Source organism: Mus pahari, chromosome 2, assembly GCF_900095145.1.
Source record: "Mus pahari chromosome 2, PAHARI_EIJ_v1.1, whole genome shotgun sequence".
In the NCBI taxonomy this organism is placed as follows: domain Eukaryota; kingdom Metazoa; phylum Chordata; class Mammalia; order Rodentia; family Muridae; genus Mus; species Mus pahari.
In genome coordinates, this window is record NC_034591.1 from 29,177,675 (window position 1) to 29,186,559 (window position 8,885).

Here is an 8,885-nt window from a genome sequence, read left to right on the forward strand (position 1 = left end):
TGTGTGTGTGTGTGTGTGTGTGTGTGACAGAGAGAGAGAGATCTTTCTTTTTTGTTTTAATTTTCTTTTTTCTTTGGTTTTGATTTTGTTGTCTTTCTTTTTGAGAGAGAAGGAAAGAACATGAAGTTGAATTTTTAGGGAGGCAGGGAGAATCTAGGAGGAGTTGCAGGAAGGGAACTACTATCCAAATCTACTATATGAAAAGATCGTTTTCCCACTTATTTATTCACTTTACATGCCCACTGTAGCCCCCTTCCCTCCTTCCTCCCAGGCCCACCTCACAAATCCCTCCCCCATCACCTACTCACTTTCTCCTCAGAGAAGGGGAAGCCCCCCTTGAGTACCACACCGTCTGGGGACATCAAGTCGAAGCATGACTAAACGCATCCTGTCCCACTGAGACCAGACCAGGCAGTCCAAGTAGTAGAAGGGGATCCAATGGCAGGCAACAGAATCAGAGACAGCCCTCATTCCAACTGCTAGGGGACCCACCTGAAGACCAGGATACACATCTGTTACAAATGTGTAGGTCCAGCCACAACATGTTCTTTGGTTGGTGGCTCAGTCTCTGTGAGCTCCTGTGTACCCAGGTTAGTTAACTCTGTAGGTCTTCTTGTGGTGTCCCTGACTACTGAAAAGATAATTTAAAAAAAAAAAAAAAAAAAAAAGACATAGATGAAGTCTACCTCAAAATTTGCACTAAAAATGAAGGTCATTGCTCTATTGTAAAATGGAGTCACGCAGAGGAAGACATCCTAAAGCTACTCTTTCATACAAAATGAAATATATTAGAGCAGCCCATCACCTAATCTCCATACCTGGCTTCTACCTTACATACACAGGAATGCAACAGCTTCCAGTGACTCTTCACTGCCTCGAGAAGAGAGCTCTATAAAGTAACTTAAGTTCTGAGCTTAGTCAATACCTTCCGGCTGGCGTTCTGCCCTCTGCCTCTTATTGCCTGTTGTGGCCTGGCTGCTTAGATAGCTTGGGTTAAGACAGAACTTTTGGCTATTAAGGAATGTTAAGTCTACAAGGTCTCCTGTAGTCTTTTGGGAAGATGATAAGGAATATAAATTGAGTCTTTGTTTTTGGTAACTGAGGCAGAGTTTCCAAAACCCTCAAAACTTCCTGACTGACTAAAAGGAATGTCTTTGTTCTTCCTAAACCCTTTGAATTCATGCATATGAAGGACTGGGAGGGTGGGGTGGGCTGCCACTGGAACCAGCTTTGTGACAGAGGCTCAGAATCCCCCTCCTCTCCTCCCTCCTTCTCCCTGGGAGGAACAGGAGCTACTGATCTAGTTGTTCACTAGATCTTTCATGTCTATCTAATGACTTCTCCATAGCATCCACAAAGAATGGTTTTCGGAAGGCTTGTAGACTCCTGAACACACGGTGGAGCTGGAGGATAGCACAACCGAAGGGCAAGAAACTGCCACACTTCTCCACATCAGGCCCTATGTGGTTTTTCCATTTGGTACTTCCTGGGTTGGATCCTTTATAAGAAAATGGTGCTTCTAACATGCCTTCCCGAGGTCTGTGGACTAGTCTAGAAGGTTTCTCAATGAGAAGAGAGACTTGAAGACCCCTCTCTAGAGAAAAGTAACCCGTAAAGTTGGAATCCAAATTGAGAATGAAGTCTTGTGGGAGTAAGCACTGTGGGGTCTGATGCCAACTCTAGGTTAAAATAAAAATAAAATCAGGATTAAACTGAATTGAATTATAAGACACTGTTCATGGCCAAATTAGAGAGTCAAACAAACAAACAAGCAAATAGTCACGTTTGACATCAGAGTTGGTGTGAGTATAAGCAGTTCAGAGTGTATCTGTTGTGCAACATTGGGAATAAAGTAAATACCAACTACAAACTATAACATGAAAAATGTACATTTACTTCATCTATATGTTCGATGCATACTTGTAAATGTATAGCATAAATATAGAAATAAATATGTATGTAAGAAGATATGGGACAGGGTGTTTGAATAATTCAGGGCCTTGTAAATACAGAGCATTTGCTTTACCACTGAACTAGCCTAAGCCAAGTCTGAAGCAAGCAGAAAAAGGAAGTGAGTTGGCAGTCACAAGTGAAGAAAACATCCCAACATGATCCCCAAAGCATCCTATGGATTCACTTCATTTGAGTCTTCCATGAGCGCCAAGCACAGCCCTACATCCTGGTGTGCCCTGATGGAGAGTGAGATGTAAGCTTTCAGGGTGACAAGTTCTTTTGTTTGCCAGAGTACTGTGAGGTTAGAAGAGACGGAAAGAGAAATGCAGGGTCTACAAGTGACAACTGTTCAGAGCTGTTCTCAGCTCCCCTACTGGCATCCTCCTGCAAGGTCACCATCCTCCTCCTCCTCCTCTACTTGACTGGGATGTGAACGCCCATTCTGAAAGAGCTTGGTGCTCTGAGACAAAAGACAGCAAACTGTCAGGGCTTCTTTTTTCCACTAGGAATGGCTTCTTCTCTGGCTATCAGGAGGTTGCCTGGGTTGCTATTAAAAAAAACTGAAGCCAGGCGTGGTGGCACACGCCTTTAATCCCAGCACTCGGGAGGCTGAGGCAGGCAGATTTCTGAGTTCGAGGCCAGCCTGGTCTACAAAGTGAGTTCCAGGACAGCCAGGGCTATATTGAGAAACCCTGTCTCGAAAAACGAAAAAAAAAAAAAAAAAAAGTTCAGATCCTATATGGAGGGAAAATTTAATTTTTTAAAGGATGTTATATTAGAAAAGAAAAGAAAGAAAGAAGAAAGGAAGGAAGGAAGAAAGGAAGGAAGAGAAAGGAAGGAAGGAAGGAAGGAAGGAAGGAAGGAAGGAAGGAAGGAAGGAAACAAAGAAACGAAACAAAAAAACAAAGAAAAGAAAGAAGAAAGCAAGGGAGGGAGAGGAGGAGGGAGGGAGGGAGAGGGGGAGGAAGGAAGGAAAAAAATCCTGTATGCAAAGGTATTATAAAATTTTGCCTTCTAATTTCTAAATGATAAACTAGATTTAACAAAAGATGCAGTTTTTGATTTTACTAAATTACACACTGATTTTTACTAACTTAGGATTCCTAGTGCCATGGGATTGCTAAATCTGTTATCTTGTTTTCTGCCAAATCCACTGATATTTTCCTTAAATATCTAGACAGCTCCTAAAGGTTGATGACCATGACTCTATCTAGATCACTCCTGGGACTTCAGAATTCTGGAAATGTTCTCTGATGTTAGGAATAGCACATTACTGTCACATCATTTGTTTGTCAGTCTGTTCACAAGCCTAATAACTTCCCCTCTAGCCAACTAAACCCTAAACAGGAAAGGTGTCATATATCAAGGTTGCACAGGTTGAGGGTAAGGAAGTTAGATATATAGAATGATAGTTCACACTAAGGTTAGAGTCAAAGAAGAGGAACACCCACCGTGGAAGCTAAGAATTTCCCACTCAGACTCCAAGGGTACAAGGAAAATACTCCAGTGTAGGCCCATGCCCCAGGAGTAGACAACAGAAAATAAACTTCACACAGCATTTTTATTTGTCTGTTTCATTTGGTATTTTGTTTTGTTTTACTGTTTTTTTGTTTGTTTTGATTTTCATTTTATTTGTCCTTGGTGTTGTTTGTTTGTTTGTTTGTTTGTTTTTGAACCACAGAAGATGAAGTTGGGTGAGTGGAGAGGTGGGGAGGATATGGGAGGAGTTAGGGGAGGGAACAAAACATGATCAAAATATTCAGAGTTGCCTAGGAAACAGTTAAAGAAGTTGGAAGACTTTCCAGTTCAAGGAATCAGATCGCTTCCCCTGAGAGATGTGCTTGCTGAGTGTGTCACAGTGGAGAGCCAGGAGGGGAAAGGACTTGTGCACATGTGGGGAGGGAGTTGACTTGGGACAAGTGAAAGGGAGGACAAACTGAGGTCACACAGAAGCTGGAAACCATTCACACCTAATAGTTCAATCAATAAAGAGACAAAAGCCTTGGCACTCACTCAGAAGGAGAAGTGAGACCCCACATGGCTGATTAGTGCAGATTTGCTTGTTAGAGATTAGGAGAAAGGGAAAGCTCAGAACATGAGAAAACAGACTCTATGAAAGAACGGTTCATACACTGCAACTTAGGCTTGGTATTGGGGAGGCAAGCAAACCAATGTTTGACAGAATGTTTATTCTGCAGAAGTCCAGCATACTGGGGCATCCCATTACCAAAATAGAGAGACAACCAAGTGAGTTTGCAGGCCTGATTTAAAGCCCATTAGGGAGTTCCAGGGTAGGTGACCTCTCTGTTCATCTGTTGGGTTCATCTCTATTGACATTCCATTACCCTGGTATCGGCATTGGAAACTGCCGCTGACCCATTGTCCTTGCCTCAGGCCAGGTGGCGGGGCAGCTTCTGAGGCCTGGGCTTGCCTGGTTCTTGGAAACAGAGATTTAGGCCTAGTATCCTAAACTGCCAATTTGAAGCCTGTCATGGAGTCAGCCTAGCATTCTCACTAGAGAATATTGGAAGTGATAAGGTAATAAGTTTGTGTAAGAGCTGGGCGTGGTGCTGCATGCCTTTAATCCCAGCACTTGGGAGGCAGAGGCAGGCGGATTTCTGAGTTCGAGGCCAGCCTGGTCTACAAAGTGAGTTCCAGGATAGCCANAGCCAGGGCTATAGAGAGAGACCCTGTCTTGAAAAACCAAAAAAATAAAATAAAATAAAATAAAAAAAGAAAGAAAGAAAGAAAGAAAGAAAAAAAGAAAAGAAAAAGAAAAGAAAAGAAAAGAAAAGAAAAGAAAAGAAAAGAAAAGAAAAGAAAAGAAAAGAAAAGAAAAGAAAAGAAAAGATGAGCTGGGGATGTAGCTTAGTGGCAGAGCACCTTCTTGGCATAGATGAGGCCCTGCACCACAGCAACCAATCAGTAGTCATCAAGCACTCAACAAAAAATGACTAGCTTCTGCCTTTTTTTGACAATTTCCTTAGGAATACCACTGTTGGCTACCACCGCCTTCCCTTCCGTTTTATTTCTCTCTCATGCGTTCTCAGTACAGTCAACTTTTTAGAATGGAAAATTTATTATTGCATAAATCTTTGATGAATTTCTTCATGTTGAACTAGAGTGTAATAAGTGAATGGGATAAGTCATCTGATAAAGTTTATCAGCATAGTCCCCAGGAAAATTAATACTTTCTCATCCTTAGTGCCCCAGCCTTATAATATTGGAACACGTGGTGTGTTTATTGATTGATGTCAGTTGTAGGCACCCCAGTAGAGAGAGAAGCTCACCAAGATCTAAGCCTTCATTTTCTGAAGGAGTGAAGAGGTACAGGCTTCTCAGGAAAGACAGACACCCAGCTAGCTCACTCTAATCACTTTACTCAAACACTATACATGAGTAACTGGGGCTGAGAAAGGGTCCAGCTACCAATGTTCTCTTGCCATTGCTACTCATGAGAGCAGACAGCCCACACAGATCTCAGTCCCTTTCGACCATGACTAGCCATAATTAAAAGTAAGAACTCCAGGTTTGCCAAGAGTATTTTAGGACCAAGGTTGGTGCAGCTGCAAGCTCTCAAATAGCACCAAGGGCAGATTCTCTAGAGAGACAACATTTCTTCAAGGTTCGAATGGTCTCAAAACAGTTTCTCAGCATCTACTGATTGATGCAAGCATAGCAAAGACTTTGTGAAAGATTTCACTCAAAGCCAGACACAAAGGCTTTACCCCGTGTATCACTGCACAAGTTAGCAATGCCTGAAGTGAGGAGAAGAGAACAGTGAGGTTTAATACCTTACTTATCTAAATCCTTGTGGAAACGAGCAAAGGACCACAAGCGTTTTTTTTCTCCCATTTTGAGTTATCAAGGAAGAATTGATCGTGTTCTTGTTTTTGAGATCTTAATGTCTGAATCATGGCATTTTCCTTGCTGCACTTTGTCACTCTTACATTGCAAGTTTGTTTTATAAAATTAACACACCCAACTAACCAGTACCCCGCAGAGCCTGTGTCTCTAGTTGCTTATGTAGCAGAGGATGACCTAGTAGGCCATGAATGGGAGGAGAAGCCCTTGGTCTTGCAAAGATTATGTGCCACAATACAGGGGAAAGCCAGGGTCAGGAAGCTGGAGGGGGGTGGGTAGGGGAGCAGGGTGGGGGAGGGTATAGGTACAGGGGACTTTCGGAATAGCATTTGAAATGTAAATGAAGAAAATATCTAATTAAAAAAAAAAAATAACACATCCTAGCTCAAAGTTCACAGCCAGAGAGGAGGTCTAGCTCAGAATATTAAAATGAAAAATTTTACATAAGCATAATCTACTTGATAAATAGCTATGAATAATCACGTCTTTTTCCTGTGGTAAATTGGACAGATTCACAAAAGGATAATTGTTACTTATTGCTTCTGACTTGAGAAAAATAAGTGAAATCAATTTGTAATTTGATAAATGTATTTAAAATAAAAGACTTGAATACTAATTTTGTTTCCTACCGCTTCCACACACACCTTGAAATACATTCCTTTGCATGCATTCATAATACTTTTCTCAGCAAGACAAGAAGGCTTTTTATTCATCTATGATCTACGAAGAATGAAAATGCTTAAAAGAGTTTTTATTGATATTCCTAAACTGTTCCCTGAGGCCCTACATTATGTTTAAGACATAAACCTGAATTTGAATTTCCTATACTGTTTTAACTCACTAAATTTAGTTTCAGAACAATCTGTACATTCCAGGAATGGAAAGAGACAAAAGATCAAGTAGAAAGTTAAAGAGCACATGCCCTGTTTGTCCAAACCTAAATTTCAAATACTGAAAAAGAAGCCTTCCTAAATCCTAGGTTGAAATTATGGACAAAGAGATGACCATCATGTGAGTAACTCAATAACAACTAATCATGTATATACACTGATACGTGTTACAGTTAGACATGGGCAACTTCTCCACTACACAGTGCTTAGGTGTAGAGTGAACACATTTTCATTTGCATTTGAAAATAGGGGAGGGGATAAAATGAAAAGAAGAAAGCAATCTTTAGGTTAAAGAAAAACATTTAGTATGTAATATTGATATATTTGTCAATATATCAGAATATGAGTATATCAAAATTAGGGTCCCAAAAGGCCATGATGCAGCTCTATCTTTGGGGATCCAATAGAAATTGGGAATCCAGTTCAGTATTTTCTAGCTCACTGACCATGGGTTCACATAGTAGGGCAAACTTGCTGGGTTTGCTCTTGTTGTATTGCTTGTAGGGTGAATGATAATCTCTTGATAAGCAACCATTAGGTATGTCTTTAAGTGCTAAGTAAGATAAAATGTATTTTAAGATATTTCTAAGGTCATTCTCTTTTTTTTTTTTTTTTTTTTTTTTTTTGAGACAGGGTTTCTCTGTATAGCCCTGGCTGTCCTGGTCACTCTGTAGACCAGGCTGGCCTCGAACTCAGAAATCCACCTGCCTCTGCCTTCTGAGTGCTGGGATTAAAGGCGTCCGCCACCACGCCCGGCTAGGTCATTCTCTTATAACAAAAAAAGAGCCTTCATCTCCAGAGACTGGTACCTGGGTTTCCGCAGACCTGAGTTGACAAACTGAAATAACTGTTATCTCCCACTAGCTTCAAGGTCCACCACCCCTCACCCATAGCTCTTGTGACAATTCTGGAAATCAATATTCTAGATATCCACTTTCCTACTATTCCTTCAAAAATATAAAGCCTTCTGTCTAAAACATAGAAATGCATCATATTTTTGCCATATTCGTGGAGTTATTTTTCTTGAAAAAGATTCTACTGTATGTGTAAACTCAACACTAATGTATTTTGTATGTTTAACTACATACAAATGCATGATGTTTTTGCCAAATTCTTAGAGTTATTTCTCTTGAAAAAGATTCTACTGTGTCTGTAAACTCCTACTTCTGTATTGGTAACTTTTGTGGCCATTATTGTAAGAAACATTAGATATTACTCTTATCTATCGAACACTTTCAGAAACTTGTGCTTAGAAGAAATTATTTTACAAACCTTTTTATCCTCTTCATCTTTAAGTAAATATTTTGTGTTTTTTATGACTAGAAATGCAAATTTAGCATAGGAACTTTGGGAAGGTCATGAAGCACTCACCCCTCCGGAAGGGAGAGGCTAGTCAGCATTTCTCAGACCACAGGGTGGGAACAGACCTTCGGGTGCGAACACATTCCACAGTATTTGCTCTTTGCTCACCTTCAGACAAGGGAAGTCCTTGTCACCTCATTCCCTAAATACCAATCAGTTTAAAGGGTGCACTGTTCTGCCAATCATATTGTGCCTAGTTGCTGATGCTCTGTTCTGCCCCTGGAAACCATATAAAATCTTGCTGAACTAGTGCTCAGGGTCACCACCTCTCCTTCGGGTCAGGGACGACCCCAGTTCTAAAGAACAAGGTAGAACAGGATAGCTAGGGTTATACGGAGAAATCCAGTCTTTTTGTTTGTTTGTTTGTTTGTTTGTTTGTTTGTTTTTCGAGACAGGGTTTCTCTGTGTAGCCCTGGCTGTCCTGGAACTCATTCTGTAGACCAGGCTGGCCTCGAACTCAGAAATCCACCTGCCTCTGCCTCTCGAGTGCTGGGATTAAAGGCGTGCACCACCACGCCCGGCTAAATCCAGTCCTTGAAAAAAAAAAAAAAAAAAAAAAAACAACCAAAAATCCAAAAAACCCCAAAAACAACAACAACAATAAAAACAACAACAATAACCACAAAGCGGATGTTTTAATCCTCAGTATACTAGGGCTTTGCATTCCAAGAACTTAGTACCCTGAAGTAGTGCCTCCTTTCTCCTGGGAACAGCATTCCCGTCTCTGTTAGCTGGACACCAAGACTTTCTTTTAAAGATTGGTCAGTTGCACAATACTCTGAGGTCTATTCAGAGCTGGGTGACAAGGCAGCCATA